Below are 23993 nucleotides of genomic sequence, written 5' to 3' on the forward strand. Positions count from 1 at the left end.
AGTAATAATCTATAAAGTGACTTGTGGGTCTTGAGGTGAGCATAGACTGGAGGGTGGGAACAGGAGATTGCATTATGGATCACAAAGGCTTAGGTTTAAAGTCTCAGGATTAATGTGGTGAGAGTACTTGGAAAGACAAAATAGCTGCACATTTGGTGAAAGTTTGAATTAGAAAACCAAGCCCATTTTCACAGAAAGATTACTTTTTTTTCTTAAAAATACCATTTGCTACTTACAGAGCTGTGAGTCAAGGAGAAAACTTTCCCAATGCATTCGATAGCCTGTGCCTCCATCTAATACAAATTAAACTCTTATAGTCCAAATTCTAATAATACCTGAAATGTAAAGAGTTTTACTTATAAAGATTTGAAAAATCCACATTGATATAATTCCTTGGAAACTAAGGAATATACATCAAGTTAACTAATTGCTATCTGGAAAGGAATGAAATGCAGACATGCCATCACAAATTATTCAGAGCACTAAAAAAGCTGTAGTTAGAATTATTATCCTAAATATATGCATTAGAAAAAATAAATATATAAACTAGCCAAAAAGTGAGGAATCTATACTAATGAATTTTTAAAAGGAGAAAACAAAACAAAAGTAAATGGAAAATGTAACTTACTATGGGTAGAAAATGAAACCGATTAAATAAGTTTTAAAAATTCACAAGCCAGGGAAGCCTGGGTGGCTCAGCGGTTGAGCGTCTGTCTTTGGCTCAGGGCGTGATCCTGGTCCAGGGATGGAGTCCCACATCAGGCTCCCTGTGAGGAGCCTGTTTCTCCCCCTGTCTATGTCTCTGCTTCTCTCTGTCTCTCAGGAATAAAGAAATAAAATCTTTTAAAAAACGCTCAAAGGCCAGTTCTTTAAAAAGTTCAACAGCATAGATAAACCCCATCCCAATGAATGTAATAAGTAAAAATCAGAACTGCTCCATATTTCATCAGAAGATCTTGGACATGCAATAACATGAGAAAAAATAATCATGATAAATATGGGAAAAATAAATAAAACAACTGCATTCCCTTGATTTTAAAATCTTATTCACATTCTGCTTTTCTGAAATGCAGATATTTCATACAATGGATGGCATCGACCATTGTTCATAGGCTGATTACTAACATCTTCTTTACACTTAGTGCTACATAGTATAATGGCATGTCTTAACAATTGACACTGCCTTAAAATTGATGAAATTTGACATATCTTTTTTTTATACTGAGGACATTCTTACATAATAGAAAACTCAAGAAACTCTAGTAGGAAATGAAAGGAATTATTAGTAAAGGAATTTTGTATCCTAGTTGAAAAAAACTGGAAAATATTTTAAAAATTAATAGACTATAATAGCAACAAGCAACAGGAACTCAATGAGCAAATGTTATTTTGGTCATAAAAGTCAAAAAAGTTTAGTTGCCAAAAGGATACATTTAACTTAAGGAGCAGTTTATATATAAAGTATAAAACCTCTTAAAAGAATATTAAAATAGAGCAAAAGAAAGCCAATACTCTTGGTTGGAAACTTTTAGTATAAGCATGCGTCTGGGTGTATATATAGAATATTTGTGTATCTTAGAAATATTTACTTATATATAATCACTGAGCATATAAAGTATTAAAGAAAAAGAAATTCTAATGAAGGTTATCTGAAGCAGAAACTAAGAAATGTGATCAGAAAGAAGAATGGGTAGAATAAGACAAAGGAAAAAATTGAAATAAAACCATGATCTCATAACCCCACTTATATACGAAAGTTTTGATATATATGTATTTGGGTAAAAATAAAGAAGAATCTTTTTCAAACAACTTTTCATCTACAAAATGGTAGAATATTAAATGTCTATTGCCAAGCCAAAAAAAATTTTTCAGGATTTTTGGTTAACCCTAGTTAAATAAAAATAAAAATTAAAAATGAAAGTCTCTTTGTGTACATGTACATGTTATACACATGATTATCTCAAGAGACATAGTAAAAGCATTGGACAAAATCCAACACCCTTTTATGATAAAGACACTAGAATGACTAGAAATAGAAGGGAACTTCCTCAACTTGATAAAAGTATCTATTGGTAACCTATAGTTAATGAGGGAAAGATTGAATGTTTTCTGCCTAAGATCAGTAACAATAAAAGGATATCTAAAAGGATATCTGCTTTCACCACTTCTATTCAACATTGTACTAGAGGCTTTTTAAAAAAATTTTATTCTATTTATTCATGATGGACAGAGAGACACAGAGAGAGAGAGAGAGAGAGAGGCAGAGACACAGGCAGAGGGAGAAGCAGGCTCCATGCAGGGAGCCCGACGTGGGACCCGATCCTGGGTCTCCAGGACCAGGCCCCCGGCCAAGGCGGCGCCAAACCACTGAGCCACCGGGGCCGCCCTAGAGGTTATTTTTTTTTTCCAGAATGATTAGATGAAGGAAGGAAGGAAGGAAGGAAGGAAGGAAGGAAGGAAGGAAGGAAAGAAAGAGACAGAGAAAGACAAGACAAGACAGGAAAGGGAGAAGGGACACGACCCTGTATGTAGAAAATCCACAAACAAGTATTAGAACTAATAAACAAGGTCAGCAAGATTGCCACACACAAGATCAATAGCAAAAATCAAATGCATTTCTATACACTAGCAAAGATCGTTCAGAACATCAATTTTTCCAAAGCTACTGGAAGTTCCTTTGTACTACTACTTCTTTTTAGTGATGGAAAGTAAAAGAAAATATTTCCTGGGCTTATGACAGCACATCTATCTTGAGGAAATTTATGTAATTGATTGAAGATAAAAACTCAAGGCATTCAAGGATTCTGTAACTGTGAGCATATATTTGATCAGGCAGTGGGCAGAAGCCCTCATGCAGGTTTTCAACATTACATCAATTTTCAAATTTGTAGTTGTAAGAATAATTGTTGATAAACATCAAGAGAGGCTATGATTAATTGCTCAAAGTATAAATATGATCAATCCTGTCCTTTCAGTTATATTCTCTTTTGGTGATATTGAGTCACATTTGTTTCTGGAAAATGGATTTTCCCTAACTGTATATAGCTGGGATATATGAGTTTTAATTTGGGTATTAATGAAATGTTATTTTTGAAACATATTACTTTGGGATAGTTTATATTCATTGACGTGATCATTTTATGCATCAATAAATAGGAAGTCTTCTAAAAGTAACATAGCTTGAGGGACACGAAGAGCACAGATCAATGAAAAAACAACTTGGCTCACATTGCATTATCTCATTAGAAATCAAATTTTAGAACTTTTACATATAATATCAACAATAATCAGTCAATAAAAATTCAGATCAATTCAATACTTAACACTTGCATTGTAGTATCAGAGTTATTATGGAAGTAGAGTTGTAATAACTAGAAGAAAAATTATTCTCAGAGTCAATGGGTTACATTAATTGCCAGAGAAGCACAAGTCTGTGTACATTGGAAAGAATAGATTCAGGGATGGGGTGGACTGCAGAAATGGTCCCTCACTGTGATGAAATGATCATTTCATCATAGAAATAATCTACTGTAAATGTCAAGAGTGGACCTACATTTATGGGAGCATTCTAGCTCTCAAGCAAACATGAGCAAGTCCATGTCCCTTGCCTATGATAGTGACTGTCATTCCTGGGATTCAACTCTCAAATTTAGGCACATGATCAGAGCTGGTACTGGCTCCCTCTCAACATGGAGAAAATATTATAAAACAATATAGCAAAACATTTTGCATAGTAAATGAATTGCAGGACATATTGTAGGAAATCTACTATTTTTGGAAACCTGGATTCCATTTGAAAAACATTTGAAAAGCTAGCATAGTATTTAGTTTGCGTAAGTTCAGGGGGAAAAGTCCAGACAACATGATGCCACAGATTTAGGATTTCAAAGTCCCTGGCTTCTGTGTTTAATGCTCTAATGAGAGATGCATCAGGAAAGAAAAAAACAATATCAATGATCATACAATTATTCCTCTTGAGCATACTACTATTCCTCTGTTTGACAGATAAGGCAAAGAGAAGGCAATTATCATTTTTTCAGGTGTGAATATAAAGACTGTAATCAGAGAAGTGCTCCTTCACTATAAGACTTACTACACTAGCCAAAGGAAAAAAAAATTTCAAAAACAAAAGTCAAAATGTTAAACTCAGAATACAGCAAATTAAATAAGTAAATTCAATATCCCAGCAACTTTTAGGCATATCCCAAATAAGAATAATGTAGCTTCAGGTGGAAAATTTCACTTAAAGTTTTTGCCAGCACCCAGGTGGCTCAGGTGGTCAAATTTCCAACCCTTGATTTCAGCTCAGGTCATGATATGAGGGTCATGAGATGGAGCTACTTGTTGGGCTCCTCATTTGGCACAGAGTCTGCTTGTCCCTCTCCAACTCCTTCTCCCTCTCTCTCTCTCTCAAATGAATAAATAAATCTTTAAAAAACCATTTTTGCCAGTAAATTTTTTAGGCATTGAATATATATAGAACTGTGTTATTTACAGATGCTATTCTAGATAAAAAGCCTCAAAACAATGCAGATTTTCAGGGTGGTGCTATAATAATGAATTGATTACTCTGAATGACATCAAACCCAGATATCAGAATCTCATTAGGTTCCATTCTACAGAGAAATCTTCTACAATTTTATATCAAAAAGGGGGAATTCTTTGATAAACTCTGGTAAACACAGTTTCATTAGAACAGGTGTGGGGCACCTGAGTGATTCGGTTGGTTGAGTGTCCCACTCTTGGTTTCAGCTCAGGTCATGATCTCAAGGTCATGAAACTGAGCCCCGTGTTGGGCTCTTCTCTCAAGCAGAGATTCTCGTCTTCTTCCTCTCCCTTTGGCTCTCTCTCTCTCTCTCTCTCTCTCAAATATATTTTAAAATTTAAAAAAAATAATGGAGGCAAAAGTATGATTACAATGGGGTGAATAATGGAAGGTAAATAAAAGGATAATTAAGTGAACAAGGACACTGAATTAGGGAGCATATAGTTATTATAAGCTAGGCACTTTTCTAAGTTTCAGATATATAGAATTTAATTTTTCAAATAGCATATAAAGGATACTGTTGTGTCCTTTGTACACAAGAAGAAATGAGTCAGGAGAAAGTTGTTTAGAGAGAAAAAATAAGTTCAAGAATTAGAATAATCCAGAGGAAGGCAAACCATGAGAGACTTTTAACTATAGGAAACAAACTGAGGAGTGCTGCAGGGGAGGTGTGTGGGAGGATGTGGTAACTATAACAGGTGTAAAACTAATGACGTGATAATGATGTAATATGCTAGAAAATTGAACTTAAATTAAAAAAAATAAAGTAATGTTAGATCTCAAAACCTTAAGTAATGGATACAGAAAGCCCATATAGTAAACCCCAAACTATTTGTGCTATACTTTCACTTTACCTATAACCAAACTACAGGGATGCCTGGGTGACTCCGTAGTTGAGCATCTGCCTTCATTCAGGGCATGTTCTTGAAGTCCCAAGATGGGGATCTAATCCTGCATTGGGCTTCCCACAGGGAGCCTGCTTCTCCCTCTGCCTATATCTCTGCTTCTCCCTATTTGTGTCCCTCATGAATAAATGAACAAAATCTTTTTAAAAAGTGACTTTTTTTTTAGTTTCTTTTTTTTTTTAATTTTTTTTTTAATTTTTATTTATTTATGATAGTCACAGAGAGAGAGAGAGGCGCAGAGACATAGGCAGAGGGAGAAGCAGGCTCCATGCACTGGGAGCCCGATGTGGGATTCGATCCCGGGTCTCCAGGATCGCGCCCTGGGCCAAAGGCAGGCGCTAAACCACTGCGCCACCAGGGATCCCTTTTTTTTAGTTTCTAATGGCTGCTGCAATTTATTTGTGACTGGAATCAACAGAAATTTATTCTCTGGACAATGTTTGAGGACAAGTGCAAAATCAGTTTCACTGGGTGGAAATCAGTGTCCATTTCAACCTCAAAAAGTAACCTTGTAACCTAAAAAAGTAATCTTTTAAAAAAGTAACTTTTTAACTACAAAGTCGTTAAAAGTTTAAGATTTAGCTTTAGGGTTTATCTTCAGTTAGCAATACAATATAACTACAAGTAATTCCAATCCAATGTTCAGATAAAATATAAATTGGAAATAAAAAGTGAAAAGGACTCATACTTTGTCATTAGAATATGGTATAGATATAGTAATCTGTTTTTTTTTTAATATACCTTGAAGTTATCCAAACGTACTACTGTGGGAACGAATGCCCTTTTACAAGTTTTTCATTGTAAAAAGTTGTTGATTCACAACTTCAGGAGCTTCCCAGGTGAAATCTGAAAATGGTCCCATTACACAAGGGCAAGGAGAGACGAAAGAGGCAGGCCATTACAGATTGATAAACTACAGTTTTTAAGAAGAAAGGGAATATATTACATATAAGGTTTGTCATCAGTGGCTGCAAGTTGAGTAAATCTCCACACCCATCCTCCAGAATGTAAAAGTTTATGTAGAGGCTTTAACTGGGTTTGGTCACATATACTGCCTAGATGGTTTCAACAATACACTGCTCTCTCAAGGCTGTGTCCTCAAAAATGGTTCCCACCATGGGAAAAATGGGCAGAATAACATAATGGACATAAATCTAACTTTTTTTTTAGGTAACAGCTAATTGATGGTAATGCATTTTAGAGCGATTTTTTTTCACTTTAAATTTTTTTCAGCTTTATTGAGGTGTAACTGACAAGTAAAATTGTAAGATATTTAAAGTATACATTGTGATGATTTGATATATGCACACAATGTGAAAAGATTTCTCCCATCTAGTTCATTAACACATCCATAGGGGTGTCTGGGTGGCTCAGTTGGTTAAGCATCTTCGTTCAGCTCAGGTCCCAATCTCAGGGTCCTGGGATAGAGCCCTGCATTTGGATCCCTCCTCAGTGGGGAGCCTGCTTCTCCCTCTCCTCCCATTCCTGCTCTCTTTTGTTATCTCTGTGACTATCTCTCTCTCTCTCTCAAATAAATCGATAAAATCTGGCTTTTTGGCTTTGGTTTGGCTCTTTGGTTTTGGTTTCAAGGCTTTTGGAAGTTTGGTTTTTTTTGTGAGAACATTTAAGTTCTACTCTCAGCAAATTTTAGTTATATAATACAGTGTTATCAACTGTAATCATCATGTAATACATTAGATCCTCAGACTTACTCACCTTATAGTACCTATGCTTTTACCAACCTCTCCCTATTTTCTTTATCCCCAAGTCCCAGCAACAACTTTCCTACACTCTGTTTCTGATTTTTATTTTTTATGTTTTTAGATTCCACATACAAGTGATACCATGCAGTATCAATCTTTCTTTGACTTAGATTGCTTAGTAGAGTGCCCCCGAGTCCCATCCATGTTGTCACAAAAGGCAGGATTTCCTTCTTTCCTATGGCTGAATAATATTCTGCTGTGTATGTGTGTGTGTGTGTGTGTGTGTGTATATATATATATATATATATATATATATATATATATATATATATATCTTCTTTATCCATTCCTATGTTGACAATGATATATAGGTCGTTCCCATATCCCAGCTATCGTGAATAATGCTGCAACAAAAATGCAACTGCAAACATCGCTTCAATACCCTGTTTTCATTTCCTTTGGAATATATCTTCAGTTGGGATTGCTGGACCCTATGGTAGTACTATTTTTAATGTCTTGAGAAACCTCCATAGTATTTCCATAGTGACTGCACTAATTTACATTCCCATCAGCAGTGCACAGGGTTCCCTTTCCTTCACATTTCACAATTGTTATCGCTTGTTTTTTTTTTTTTTTTGATAATAGCCATTGAAAGGTGTGAAGTAATATCCCATTGTGATTTTGATTTGCATTTCCATGGTAGTGAAGTTGAAAACCTTTTTGTGTACCTGCTGGCTATTTGTATGTCTTCTTTGGGAAAATGTCTATTCTGGTCTTCTACCCATTGCCCATTTTTTTACTTAATATGTTTCCTTTTATTTTTATGTTTTGCTATTGAGTTGTATGAGTTCTTTATATGTTTTGAATACTAATCCCTTATCAGATAGATGATTTCCAAATATTTTTCCCATTCAGTAGGTTGCCTTTTAATTTTGTTGATGGTTTTCTACGCTATGTAGAAGGTTTTTAGTTTGATGTAGTCTTATTTGTTTATTTTTCTTTGTTGTCTTCACTTTTGGCGTGAAATCCAAAAAGCTATTGCCAAGACTGATATCAAGATGCTTACTTCCTATGTGTTCTTCTGGGAGTTTTATGGTTTTAGGTCTTATGCTCAAGTCTGTAGCCCATTTCAAGTTGATTTTTGTATATAGTATAAGATATGGGGCCTAGTTTTATTCTCTGGTATGTGGTTGTCCAGTTTTCCCAACAGCATTGATAAACGGATAAATGATAAAAGGATACTTTTCCTATTGTATGTTTTTGGTTCCTTTGTCATAAATTAATGGACTATGGGAGCATGACAAATTTTGAAGGACATGGATCTATAGTAATTTGATTTCAAGATCTGAAGGGACATTAAGAAATTGGACATAAGTGGGATCCCTGGGTGGCGCAGCGGTTTGGCGCCTGCCTTTGGCCCAGGGCGCGATCCTGGAGACCCGGGATCGAATCCCACGTCGGGCTCCCGGTGCATGGAGCCTGCTTCTCCCTCTGCCTGTGTCTCTGCCTCTCTCTCTCTCACTGTGTGCCTATCATAAATAAATAAAAAAATATTAAAAAAAATAAATATATAAAATCTTTAAAAAAAAAAAAAGAAATTGGACATAAGTTAATAAAAATAAATGATTCAAATATAATTATACATATATTAATTTAGAATATGTTTAGAAGCTTAACTTTGATGTATGTACCCAAATATACAAATTATGTTACTAACATTTATTTTTTTTCATTTATTATTAAATGATACCTATAAGTATATTGATAGATTTGGGGGAAAAGTCTGGAAATTTGATACTATAATTAAGCAGTATGAATTATATGGTTTTGCATATTTTTCCTTTTACTTGTCTAAGTATAATCCTAAATAAAATAAGTAATTTATGTAACAAACCAGTAAATGAGAAATGTGGTTTCTTTATGATCCTCCCTTGTGATATTTCTAGTTTATGTGATATGACAGTAAAAAGGAGCTAGCATTGTTTTATAACCAGACTTTTCTCTTGTCCTAGTGGCCTTTGACTGCTGCTGCATCCTTCTGGTCTCCAAAGACAGTGTCTCCAAAGAAGCCATAGGTAGTTTACTTTTTTTAACCCCAATTTTATTACTCAGAAGATTCATTAGTGACTCTGTTCTTCAATCATCAGGGACTCTTTGTTTATTCACTTAGCTGCATTCTTATCAAATAAAACAAATGCCAAGTTAGATGTAGTAATTGTGCTCACAGCTCTGTGAGTCAAAAATTGCAACTTTCCTGAAACTGGAGAAGGTTCCTGACATTCCACAGCCTTATGCATCTTGGAGTTGTGAATATGACAGTGAATTCATAAGCAAAACTGACCAGAAGTTCAAATAAAAATCTTCATCCTCAATACCATTTTCAATTTAGGAGTTTTAAAGCTTCGTGTGTTTCAACAACCAACAGAAATTAGGAGTCACAGTCATAATAGTGAGATAAAATGTCATTTTCATTATATTTACTTTTATGTCATTTGAGTTTTATTATGCTCTGGAAAACATGTTTTTTTCTATCTTTTAAAAATTGATAATGTGAGTAATAGATTTCTATATTTGGTAAAGCATACTTTTTTCATTTTTGAGAAAATAGTTTCTTTGGATACATAAATGTAATTTTCTGAGAGACTTTTATGCACAAGAATATACTGACATTTAAAAGGATTAAAATTTGATAGCTATCCAGAAATATGCTACCTGTATCATCAATCTTACATCAAAAAATAAGATACATATTCACATAACTGTATAAGCATGCCCTCACTCTCCCAAAAGAACGACAGATCAACCAAAGTTGTATCCTCATTAGAGATCTTTAAATTCATGTCAAATATATGTTTGAAAGTAGAATAAACAAAAACCAGGTAGTTACATTTCACGGAGTCCTCTTAAAATCTTATATTATATCTTATGATACCTTAAGAAAAAAAAACTTTTTAGAGCATAGGATAATATCCTATGGTGACAGGACTAAGTTTAGTCAGTGCTATGATATATGCATTGCTGAGAAATTAGAAAGTGGGTTGGAGGAAAGTAGAAGATGGGCAGCAGAAACATTTCTCCTACATCTCGATTTGATCTAACATAGTAGTTTAATGTATCTCTCAAGTCCCTTAAAGTCTTCTGTCAGGACACCCATGAACCTAGTCCAGTTTCTCTTTTTGTCAGGTCTCATAATCCTGATAACTGCTTTTGCTCCTTAGAGCCAACCTGTCCCACATTAGTAAAACAACACATTAGTTTACACACTAAAGTGAGTAGGCCACATACAAGTAAATTGGAGTCTCCAGGGGAAACTTTCATAATTCGCTGTCGTAGGGAGAATTCAAACCTAGAGACACTATTTTAACATGAAAATATTTGAGTCCTTACTAATTAACTGGCAATGACTTAAAACAATCTATAAAAGAGATATTAACACAAACCCAATCAAAAAAGTTCATGCCCTTTGAATTTAATATCTTGCTTTCAGTGACAAAAATTGCATCAACAGAATTTTACTAGAAGATGGGCAAAGAGAAGGCAGTTTCTCTTTTATACACTAGGAAAGTAATAAAAAAGAGCAAAAAAATTGACCTCCTTTAAACATAAAAGAAAAAAGAAAAAAGAAATTCAACAACACATTCTTTTTTTTTTAATTGGAAGAATACTTTTTTTTAAAATTTTTTATTGGAGTTCAATTTGCCAACATTTAGCATAACACCCAGTGCTCATCCCGCCAAGTGCCCACCTCAGTGCCCATCACCCAGTCACCCCCACCCCCCACCCGCCTCCCCTTCCACCACCCCTAGTTTTTTTCCCAGGGTTAGGAGTCTTTCATGTTCTGTCTCCCTTTCTGATATTTCCTACTCATTTTTTCTCCTTTCCCCTTTATTCCCTTTCACTATTTTTAGATGAATGGAAAAAGAAGATGTGGTTTATGTATACAAAGGAGTCATTTTTAAAAAATGATATTTATTGTCTGTATTTTCTGTTGATTGCTTCCAAGTTTCTGTCATTCTTTGAAATTTTTTAAATCAACAATTCGTTAGTTTTTATAATTGCATTTTTGCATTTATATCTTTGATGCACACATTGCATGCCCATTTCATTTTTAAATTTTTTAATTTTAGTTCCAGTTAGCATACAGTGTTATAGTAGATTCCACTGGACACTCATTTTAATTAAGAAAACTTTTCTTGGGATCCCTGGGTGGCGCAGCGGTTTAGCGCCTGCCTTTGGCCCAGGGCGCGATCCTGGAGACCCAGGATCGAATCCCACGTTGGGGTCCCGGTGCATGGAGCCTGCTTCTCCCTCTGCCTGTGTCTCTGCCTCTCTCTCTCTCTGTGACTATCATAAGTAAATAAATAAAAAACAAAATTAAAAAAAAAGAAACCTTTTCTTGAATAATCCTAAACTTGCCTGCTGCTTTGAAGTCCTATCATAATTCTACAGAAAACTGTGTGCTCCCTTAGCCATAATTCCAAACTCAATTCTCCATTTTTTGGTGTGCCAACAACACAATGTTTTGTTTGCTCTATCTGGAAAATATTCTAAAGACTAGAAAAGCCAAATGAAAAAGCATGTGAAAATCCGTGGCTATTTATTCAAGTGAATTTTAGAGTTATTGCGTTAAGATCCACAATATAATAGATCCTACTGACCTGTTACTTTGAGGTTGGATTGAATTTAGACAATAATTTACTTCTTCTGAGTTGCAGAGCTCTCACTAAGATTTTCCTGTAAAACCCTTGTGCTCATAAGTGCTTCCAAGGAAGATGTTTGTGTGTGTCCAGGTTGCTGTATAGATATCACAGTAGAAAATGGCCAAGGTGTCTGCTGGATAGTGGCCATAACTAGTGAGTATTCTGGTTGTTTAAGATTTTGGTTTCCCTGGATGCTTGGATGGCTCAGCAGTTGAGTGCCAACCTTCTGCCCGAGGCGTGATTCTGGAGTCCTGGGATCAAGTCCCTCATCAGGGTCCCTGCATAGATTGTGTCAGGCTTAATCTGTTTGATAGTGAAATGAAATAGAGAGGCCAGGCAAAAGTTGGTCTAAACAGGCTTTTAATGGAACGCACTGTTTGTCAAGATTCCATAACCTGCAAGGGAGGGAGAGAGCATGGATGCCACAGTCAGGGGACTGCAAGTGGGCTTTTTAAGGGAGGAGGGGGAAGGGGTTGTCTGTCTGTAGGGGATGATAGATATTAGTGTCTGTTATGGGTGGAATCCGTATCCTTATGCTCTTTTAAGGGGTCTGGGTAAGGTACAGTTTCAGTTGCCTGCATAGGTCCTGTCTCCCACTGATGACCTGTCCTCAGGTGATCTGCTGGTGATTGGAGAGTTCTGAGGTGGGGGCATCAAGGTCAGGAGTCCAATGCCGTTTTGCTGGTGGCTCCCAATCCCCCTTGATCCTGCCAGCCCAACAGATCCTGCTTCTCTCTCTGCCTGTATCTCTGCCTCTTTCTGTGTGTTTCTCTCATGGATGGATAAAGTCTTTAAGAAACAAGATTTAGGTTTGCTTGTTGGAGGGCAACCCAGATGGAAGGATGTAGGGAGAAGAGTAGGAGGTCAGAGGAGAAAATTCTGGAATACTAAATCAGATGAGTTGCTCCAAGAGATCACTTGTGAGCTTGTTGAATGTCCTGCCCTGAGGCTGACCCAGTATTCAGATATAGAAGGCTCTTCGTAAAGATTTCCTGAAGATGCATTAATTAAGCACAACTGGAATACATCTTTTGGTAAGTACCTACCCCTTCATGGCACTTGGAACTCTTTCTGGTAGGTCTTTCATGTTTTGAAAAAAGTTGTACAACTTCCTGCTCACTGGTGTTACAGGACATGCAATGGATTTGTTCCTGAGCATCATAGAGTCTACATCACTGTTTACGGTTGTTCTTGACCAGCAGAATGTAAGGGTCTTAAGGAAAGGGACTTAGGTCTGTCCTTTCCCTGATCCTTCTCCAGAAGATATGATAGTGTCTGGCCAAAACTATTGCTCAATTCACATGTCAAAAGAGAATAGATGGATGCAATGAATGGTTCAATTTAATGATGAATCCAATGGGAAATATGACTGATTTATAACTCTTATAAACACCCCAAAATGCCAGAGTGGATCTGATTATCATGAGGTTCCTGATGACTAGCAGGAATATCCCAGTGTTCTCTCTGGGCAAAAAAAGGAAGGAGAGGCGCACCTACCTGGCTCATTTGGTCAAACATCAGACTCTTGGTTTGAGACTTGGGACCTGATGTCTTGCAGGAATATCCCAGTGTTCTCTCTGGGCAAAAAAAGGAAGGGGAGGCGTACCTACCTGGCTCAGTTGGTCAAACATTGGACTCTTGGTTTGGGAATTGGGACGGAGCTCTGCATCAGACTCTGAGCTCAGCATGGACTCCTTTGAGATTCCGTCTCCCTCTCACTTATCTTTTCGTTTGTCCCTCCCCCTGCACTCACTATTTCTCTCTCTCTCTCTCTCTCTCTCTCTCTGTCTGTCTTTCTCTGTGTGTGTGTCTCTCTTCTGAATAAATAAATGAAATATTTTTTAAAAAGATAAATATTTTAAAAAAACGGAGGGGAGGACAGTGGGAGAGAAGGTGGTAACTTTTAGCTGCAAAATTGGGGATACACAGGCAAAATGCGGAGGATAACTAAATGTAATTTGGAAAAATATTTTGTAAATATCTTGGATCTACACACACATTTATATGAATTTACGTATGTATGTATTTACACCTGCTTTGAGAAAACACAATCACGCAACAAATAAACCTAATGAAAGCCAGACGATGAAAGAGATCAATGAATCTGTAGGTGAAAAAAATACAGACTAAAAAAAGAGGTTTTTATTTTTTAAGAAAGCAAGGTACTTGTTTTCTTGACAAACCATTCTGCATCGTAATTAAGACAAAAGGAAAGTGTAGAGAACCTTTGAAAGAGAAAGAAAAAATGATCAAAGAGAGGGAAAAGGGATGATGAGAACATAATTAGCATGCGTCTGCCCATTAATGGAGAAACTTGGGTAAAAGGAATAGTATTCTACACCACTGTGCATAAAATCACCTTGACAACTAACTTTTTTATTATAGATTTATTTTTTAATGGTATTCACTTTTCCAACATATAGAATAACACCCAGGGCTCATCCCCTCAAGCGCCCACCTCAGTGCCCGTCACCCAATCACCCCCACCCACTGCCCCTTCCACCACCCCTAGTTCGTTTCCCAGAGTTAGAAGTCTCTCATGTTCTGTCTCCCTTTCTGATATTTCCCACTCATTTTTTCTCCTTTCCCCTTTATTCCCTTTCACTACATTTTATATTCCCCAAGTGAATGAGATCATATAATGTTTGTCCTTCTCCGATTGACTTGTTTTACTCAGCAAAATACCTTAAAATTACATCCACGTAGAAGGAAATGGTGGGTATTTGTCATTTTTAATGACTGAGTAATATTCCATTGTATACATAAACCACATCTTCTTTATCCATTCATCATTCGATGGACACTGAGGCTCCTTCCACAGTTTGGCAATTGTGGACATTGCTGCTATGAACATAAGGGGAATGTGTCCCGACGTTTCATTACATCTGTATCTTTGGAGTCAATCCCCAGCAGTGCAATTGCTGGGTCGTAGGGCAGATCTATTTTTAACTCTTTGAGGAACCTCCACACAGATTTCCAGAGTGGCTGCACCAGTTCACATTCCAACTAACAGTGCAGGAAGGTTCCCCTTTCTCTGAATCCTCTCCAACATTTGTTGTTTCCAGTCCTGTTAATTGTCACCATTCTCACTGGTGTGAGGTGGCATCTCATTGTGGTTTTGATTTGAATTTCCCTGATGGCAAGTGATGTGGAGCATTTTCTCATGTGCTTGTTGGCCACATCTATGTATTCCTCTGTGAGATTTCTCACAAATGTTCATGTCATTTGCCCATTTCATGATTGGATTGTTTGTTTCTTTCCTGTTGAGTTTCATGAATTCCTTATAGTCCTTGGATACTAGCCCTTTATCTGATAGGTCATTTGCAAATATCTTCTCTCATTCTGTAGGTTGCCTTTTAGTTTTCTTGACTGTATCTTTTGCTGTGCAAAAGCTTCTTATCTTGATGAAGTCCCAATAGTTCATTTTTGCTTTTGTTTCTCTTGCCTTCATGGATGTATCTTGCAAGAAGTTACAGTGCCCAAATTCAAAAAGGGTGTTGCCTGTGTTCTTCTCTAGGATTTTGATGGAATCTTGTGTCACATTTAGATCTTTCATCCAATTTGGGTTTATCTTTATGTTTGGTGTAAGAGAATGGTCTAGCTTCCTTCTTCTGCACGTGGCTGATCAATCTTCCCTGAACCATTTAGTTAAGAGTCTGTGCTTTTTCCAGTGGAGAGCCTTTCCTGCTTTTCGAATATTACTAGACCATAGAGTTAAGGGCCCATTTCTGGATTTTCTATTTTGTTTCTTTGATCTATGTGTCTGTTTTGTGCCAGTAGCACACTGTATTGATGACCACAGCTTTGTAGTACAACCTGAAATTTGACATTATGTTGCCTCCAGCTCTGGTTTTCATTTTTACTATTCCCCTGGCTATACACGTTCTTTTATGATTCCACACAAATCCTAAAATGAAATTTTCCAACTCACTGAAGAAGGTCCACGGTACTTTGATAGGGATTGCGTTAAATGTGTAAATTGCCCTGGGTAGCATTGACATTTTCACAATATTAATTTTTCCAATCCATGAGAATGGAATATTTTTCCATCTCTTTGAGTCTTCCTCAATTTCTTTCAGAAGTGTTCTGTAGTTTTTAGGGTATAGATCCTTTACCTCTTTGGATAGATTTATTCCTAGGTATCCTTTGCTTTTGGGTGCAGTTGTATATGAGATTGACTCCTTAAATTCTATTGCTTCAGTCTCATTATTAGTGTACAGAAATGCCACTGATTTCTGGGCATTGATTTTGTATGCTGCCACACTGTTGAATTTCTGTACGGGTTCTAGTAACCTTGAGGTAGAGACATTTGGGTTTTCTAGGTATGGTATCCTGTCATCTGTGAAGAGGGAGAGTTTGACTTCTTAGCCAGTTTGAATGCCTTTTATTTCTTTTTGTTGTCTGATTGTTGAGGCTAGGACTTCCAGTACTATGTTGAATAGCAGTGGTGAGACTGGACATCCATGCCTTGTTCCTGATGTTACGGAACAGATCCCAGTGTTTCCCCAATGAGAATGATATTTGCTGAGGGCTTTTCATAGATGGCTTTACAGATGCCGAGGAATGTTCCCTCTATCCCTACACTCTGAAGAGTTTTGATTCGGAATGGTTACTGCATTTTGTCTAATGCTTTCTGTGCATCTATGGAGAGGATCATACACTTCTTGTTTTTTCTCTTGTTGATATAATCTATCACATTGATTGCTTTACGAGTGTAGAACCAGCCTTGCATCCTGGGGATAAATCCCACTTGGTCATGGTGAATAATCTTCTTAATATATTGTTTTTTTTGTTTTGTTTTGTTTTGTTTTTGTTTTGTTTTGTTTTTCTCCTCTAGGATTTTGATGGAATCTTGTCTCACATTTAGAAATATATTGTTAAATACTACTGGCTAGTATCTTGTTGAGAATTTTTGCATCCATGTTCATCAGGGATATTGTTCTATAATTCTCCTTTTTGGTGGCTTCTTTGTCTGGTTTCGGAATTAAGGTGATTCTGCCCTTGTAGAACGAGTTTTGAAGTACTCCATCTCTTTCTATCTTTCTGAACAGATTTGGTAGAATAGGTGTTGTTTCTTCTTTAAAAGTTTGATAGAATTCCCCTGGAGAGCTATGTGGCCCTGGAATTTTATATCACGGAAGGTTTTTGATGACTGCTTCAATTTCCTCCCTGGTTATTGGCCTGTTCAGGTTTTCTATTTCTTCCTGTTCCAGTTTTGGTAATTTTTGGCTTTCCAGAAATGCGTCCATTTCTTCTAGATTGCCTAATTGATTGGCGTATAGCTGCTCATAATATGTTTTTAAAATCGTTTGTATTTCCTTGATAATGTTTTTTTTTATCAATTTGAGTCTTCTCTCTCTTCCTTTTAATAAGGCTGGCTAATGGTTTATATATCTTATTAATTCTTTCAAAGAACCAACTCCCGGTTTTGTTGATCTATTCCACAGTTCTTCGAGTCTCAATTTCATTGAGTTCTGCTCGAATCTTTATTAACTCTCTTCTTCTGCTGGGTGTAGGATCTATTTGCTGTTTTTTCTCTAGCTCCTTTAAGTGTAAGGTTAGCTTTTGTATTTGAGTTCTTTCCAGTTTTTGGATGGCTGCTTGTATTGCGATGTCTTTCCCTCTCATGACTGTTTTTGCTGTAGCCCAAAGATTTTGAACGGTTGTATCTTCATTCTCATAAGTTTCCATGAGTCTTTTTAATTCTTCCTTAATTTCCTGGTTGGCCCTTTCATCTTTTAGCAGGATGGTTCTTAACCTCCACGTGTTTGAAGTCCTTCCAAACTTCTTGTTGTGATTTACTTCTATTTCAAGGCATTAAGGTCTAAGAATATGCAGGGGATGATCCCAATCTTTTGGTATTGGTTGAGACCTGATTTGTGACCCACTATGTGGTCTATTCTGGAGAAAGTTCCATTTGCACTTGAGAAGAATGTGTATTCAGTTGAGTTTGGATGTAAAGTTCTGTAGATATCTGTGAAATCCATCTGGTCCAGTGTAACATTTAAAGCTCTCGTTTCTTTGGAGATGTGTTTAGAAGACCTATCGAGTGTAGAAAGTGCTAGATTGAAGTCACAAAGTATAAGTGTATTATTATCTAAATATGTCTTATTTTGGTTATTAATTGATTGATATATTTGGCAGCTGCCATATCCGGGGCATATATATTGATGATTGTTAAGTCCTCTTGTTGGATAGTTCCCCTAAGTATGATATAGTGTCTCTCACTACAGTCTTCAGGGTAAATTTTAGTTTAGCTGATATAAGGATGGCTACCCCTGCTTTCTTTTGAGGACTGTTTGAATGGTAATTGGTTCTCCAACCTTTTATTTTCAGGCTGTGGGTGTCCTTCTGTATAAAATGAGTCTCTTGTAGAAAGCAAATAGATGGGTCCTGCTTTTTTATCCAGTCTGAAACCCTGCGCCTTTTGATGGGGTCATTAGCCCATTCATGTTTAGAGTTACTATTAAAAGATATGAGTTTACTGTCATCATGATATCTATTCAGTCCTGGTTTTTGTGGATTGTTCCACTGGACTTCTTCTTAAAGAGGAATTTTAAGAGTCCCCCTTAAAATTTCTTTCAGAGGTGGTTTGGAGGTCACATATTCTTTCAGTTTCTGCCTGTCTTGGAAGCTCTTTACCTCTCCTTCCATTCTGAATGCGAGCCTTGCTGGATAAAGTATTCTTGGCTGCATGTTCTTCTCATTAGGACCCTGAATATATCTTGCCAGCCCTTTCTGGCCTGCCAGGTCTCTGTGGAGAGATCTGCTGTAATACTCTTCCCCATAAAAGTCAGGGATTTCTTGTCTCTTGCTGCTTTAAGGATCTTCTCTTTATCTTTGGAATTTGCAAGCTTCACTATTAAATGTCGAGGTGTTGAACGGTTTTTATTGATTTTTTTTGGGGGGGGGGAATCTATTTCCTGGGTCTGAATGCCTGTTTCCCTTCCCAGATTAGGAAAGTTTTCAGCTATGATTTGTTCAAATACATATTCTGGACCTCTGTCCCTTTCAGTGCACCCAGGAACCCCAATTAAATGTAGGTTTTTCTTCCTCAGGCTGTCAGTTATTTCCCTTAATCTATCTTCATGGTCTTTAATTGTTTGTCTCTTTTTTCCTCAGCTTCCCTCTTTGCCATCAACTTGTCTTCTATGTCACTCCCTCGTTCTTCCACCTCGTTAACCCTCGTCATTAGGACTTTTTTTTTTTTTTGTCATTAGGACTTCTAGTTTGGATTGCATCTCATTCAATTGATTTTTAATTTTTGCCTGATTAGATCTAAATTCTGCAGTCATGAAGTTTCTTGAGTCCTTTATGCTTTTTTCTAGAGCTTTTTTCTAGTAGCTTTATAATAGTGCTTCTGAATTGGTTTTCTGACATGGCATTGTAATCCAAATTTTGTAACTCTGTGGGAGAGAGGACTGTTTCTGATTCTTTCTTTTGAGGTGAGGTTTTCCTTCTAGTCATTTTGCTAAGTGCAGAGTGGTCAAAAACAAGTTGTATTGGGAAAAGGAGAAAAAGAGAGGAGAGAAAGAAGGAAAGAAAAAGAAAAAAGAAGAAGAAAGGAAGAAAAAACGAAAAAAGAGAAGAAAAAGAGAAAGAAAAAGAAAGAAAGGGAAAAAAGGGGGTGGGGGAAGCAAAGCAAAAAGCAAAAAAAAAAAAAAAAAAAAAACCCACGGGGGAGTATCTTCTGATTCTGTATACTTTAAGTCCCTTGACTTCCCCTGGAACTTATCCCTCTAGCTGGTCTTCTGGGGGAGGGGCCTGTTGTGCTGATTTTCAGGTGTTAGCACGTGGGGTAGCTGCTCTACCCCCTCTCTGGTGTAGGGCTCAGGGAGTAATGTTTATCCTGTTTATCCGGTGAGGCCACTGTGAAGCTCAATGGGGGGTTATTTACTTTGTGGTCCCCAGGCGGAACAACCACAGTGGCGGTGGCCAGCTCTGGAGCCCTGGATTCAGCTCCCGCACTAACTACAGAGCTCTCTGTCTGCAAGGTCCTGGACGCTCTGCGGGCGTGGCCACTGATCTGTTCAACTTGGGGTAGGAGCGTCCTTGCTGTCCTGGGCCCTCCTGGCCTCTGCCTTTCCCAGGGGCAGGCCAGATCCTGGGCTATGCCCCCAGCGCCCTGTGCTCCCAGTCTGAGCTGTTGGATTCGCACTTGGGACCGCGCAGCCTCCTCTCTGTGGAGCCTCCACCCGAGCCACTCCGAGCTGCTCCCAGAGCCGCACAGCCCCCTCCATACAGAGCCTCTTCCTCCGCCCGAGTCCCTCCGAACTGCTCCCGGGTCCAGCCCAGCACGCGCTACAGCCCTTTAGGGAGCTCGGCACTCTCCATGGGGCGCAGGTCCTGTTAGTGTCCCAGGGAGCCTGAGGGCATCCCCGCCCTCCTGGGGTCCTGCTCTAACTCCCTGTGAGCACCTTTCTGCCCGGGAAGTTTTGTGAAGCTCCTGCTTCACCCGGACGGAGCTCTCCTGTCCTGGCGGCTCTCGCCCCAGCCTTAGCCCGGCTCCTTGCGGGGCCCCTCCCCCTTGGATGCCTTGTTTCTTTATTTCTTTTTTCCCCTATCTTCCTACCTTGGTAGAAGCATGAACTCTTCTCACCGTAGCATTCCAGCTTTTCTCTCTTTAAATCTCAGGCCAAATTTTTAGATTTTCAGGATGATTTGAAGGTTATCTAGTAATTTGGTGGAGACAGTTGAGATGGGGACCTTACTCCTCCGCCATATTGCCCCTCCCCCAAGTCCATGGTATTTTGATAGGGATTGCATTAAACGTGTAAATTGCCCTGGGTAACGTTGACATTTCCACAATATGAAGTCTTCTAATCCATGAGCATGGAATATTTTTCCATCTCTTTGTGTCTTCCTCAGTTTCTTTCAGAAGTGTTCTGTAGATTTAAAGGTATAGATCCTTTACCTCTTTCGTTGGGTTTATTCCTAGGTATCTTATGCTTTTGGGTGCAATTGTAAATGGCATTGACTCCTTAATTTCTCTTTCTTTAGTCTCAGTATATAGAAAAGCCACAAACTTCTGTGCATTGATTGTGTATCCAGCCACAATGCCAAATTGCTGTATTAGTTCTAGCAATTTGGCGTGAGGTCTTTTGGGTTTTCTATGTAGAGAATCATGTCATCGGGGGAGAAAGAAGTTTGACTTCTTCTTTGCCAATTTGAATGCCTTTTATTTTTCTTTGTTGTCTGATTGCTGAGGCTATGACTTCTAGTACTATGTTGAATAGCAGTGGTGAGAGTGGACATCCCTGTCTTGTTCCTGATCTTAGGGGAAAGGCTCCCAGTGCTTCCCCACTGACATGATACTTGCTGTAGGCTTTTCGTACATGGCTTTTAAGATGGTGAGGAATGTTCCCTCTATCCCTACACTCTGAAGAGTTTTGATCAGGAATGGATGCTGTATTTTGTCAAATGCTTTCTCTGCATCTATTGAGAGGATCATATGACTCTTGGTTTTTCTTTGTTGATATGATGAATCACATTGATTGTTTTATGAGTGTACAACCAGCTTTGCATCCTTGGGATAAATCCTACTTGGTCATGGTAAATAATCTTCTCAATGTATTGTTGTTTCCTATTGGCTAGTATCTTGTTGAGAATTTCTGCATCCATGTTCATCAGGGATATTGGTCTATAATTTTCCTTTTTGGTGGGGTCTTTGTCTGGTTTTGGAATTAAGGTGATGCTGGCCTCATAGAATGAGTTTTTAAGTAATCCATCTCTTTGTACCTTTACGAACAGCTTTAGTAGAATAGGTATGGTTTCTTCTTTTAACGTTTGACAGAACTCCCCAGGGAAGCCGTTTGGCCCTGGACTTTTGTGTCTTGGGAGGTTTTTGATGACTGCTTCAATTTCCTCCCTGGTTATTGGTCTGTTCAGGTTTTCTATTTCTTCCTGTTCCAGTTTTGGTAGTTTGTTGTTTTCCAGAAACTCGTCCATTTCTTCTAGATTGCCTAGTTTATTGGTGTATAGCTGTTCATAATGTTTTTAAAATCGTTTGTATTTCCTTGGTGTTGGTAGTGATCTCTCCTTTCTCATTCATGATTTTATTAATTTGAATCTTCTCTATCTTTTTAATAAGGCTGCTAATGGTTTATTTATCTTATTAATTCTTTCAAAGAACCAACTCCTGGTTTTGTTTATCTTTTCCATAGTTCTTCTGGTCTCTATTTCATTGATTTCTGCTCAAATTTTTATTAACTCTCTTCTTCTGCTGGGTGTAGGATCTATTTGCTGTTTGTTCTCTAGCTCCTTTAGGTGTAAGGTTAGCTTTTGTATTTGAGTTCTTTCCAGTTTTTGGTTGGCTGCTTGTATTGCGATGTATTTCACCCTCAGGACTGCTTTTGCTGTATCCCAAAGATTTTCAATGATTGTATCTTCATTCTTGTTATTTCTCTCATGAATCTTTTTAATTCTTCCTTAATTTCCTGGTTGACCCTTTCATCTTTTAGCAGGATGGTCCTTAACCTCCACCTCTTTGAAATCCTTCCAAACTTCTTCTGTGATTTAGTTCTAATTTCAAGGCATTATGTTCTGAGAATATGCAGGGGGTGATTCCAGTCTTTTGGTATCACTTCAGACCTGATTTGTGACCCACTTTGTCGTCTATTCTGGAGAAGGTTCCATGTGCACTCGAGAAGAATGTGTATTCAGTTGCGTTTGGATGTAAAGTACTCTACATATCTGTGAAATCCATCTGGTCCAGTGTATCATTTAAAGTTCTTGTTTCTTTGGAGATGTTGTGCTTCAAAGACCTATCAATTGTAGAAAGCGCTACATTGAAGTTACCAAGTATAAGTGTATTATTATCTAAGTATGTCTTAACTTTGGTTATTAATTGATTGATATATTTCCAGCTCCCACATTCAGAGCAAGTTGTTAAGTCCTCTCCTTGGGTAGATCCTTTAAGTTGATATAGTGTCCGTCTGCATCTTCTACTAAGTCTTTGGGATAAACTTTAGTTTTTCTGATATAAGGATGGCTACCCCTGCTTTCTTTTGAGGACCATTTGAATGGTAAATAGTTCTCCAACTTTTTATTTTCAGGCTGTAGGTGTCCTTATGCCTAAAATGAGTCTCTTGTAGACAGCAAATAGATGGGTCTTGGTTTTATATGCAGTCGTACACCCTGTGCCTTTTGATGGGGTCATTAAGCCCATTCACATTCAGAGTTACTATTGAAAGATATGAGCTTAGTGTCATCATGATAACTATTCAGTCCCGGTTTTTGTGGATTGTTCCATTGGACTTCTTAAAGGGGAATTTTAAGAATCTCCCTTAAAATTTCTTGCAGATTTGGTTTGGTCGTCATATATTGTTTCAGTTCCTGCCTATCTTGGAAGCTCTTTATCTCTCCTTCTATTCTGAATGAGAGCCTTGCTGGATAAAGTATTCTTGGTTGCATGTTCTTCTCATTTAGGACCCTGAATATATCCTGCCAGCCTTTTCTGGCCTGCCAGGTTTCTGTGGAGAGGTCTGCTGTTAATCTAATATTTCTCCCCATAAACTTTAGAGATTTCTTGTCTCTTGCTGCTTTAAGGATCTTCTCTTTATCTTTGGAATTTGCAACCTTCACTATTAAATATCGAGATGTTGAGCGGCTTTTATTGATTTTAGGGGGGGATCTCTCTATTTCCTGGATCTGAATGCCTGTTTCCCTTGCCAGATTAGGAAAGTTTTCAGCTATGATTTGTTCAAATACATATTCTGGACCTCTGTCCCTTTCGGCGCCCTTGGGAACCCCAATGAAACGTAAATTTTTCTTTCTGAGGCTGTCATTTAATTCCCTTAATCTATCCTAATGATGTTTTGTTTGTCTCTTTTTTCCTCAGATTCCCTCTTTGCCATCAACTTGTGTCCTATGTCACTCACTCGTTCTTCCACCTTGTTAACCCTCTTCGTTAGGACCTCTAGTTTGGATTGCATCTCATTCAATTGATTTTTAATTTCTACCTGATTAGATGTAAATTCTGCAGTCATGAAGTCCTTTGAGTCCTTTATGCTTTTCTCTAGACCCACCAGTAGCTTTATAATATTGCTTCTGAATTGGCTTTCTGACATTGACCTGTAATCCAAATTTTGTAACTCTGTGAGAGAGAGGATTTTTTCTGATTCTTTCTTTTGAGGTGAGG

Source organism: Canis lupus, chromosome 11 (assembly GCF_048164855.1).
Source record: "Canis lupus baileyi chromosome 11, mCanLup2.hap1, whole genome shotgun sequence".
Taxonomy (NCBI): domain Eukaryota; kingdom Metazoa; phylum Chordata; class Mammalia; order Carnivora; family Canidae; genus Canis; species Canis lupus.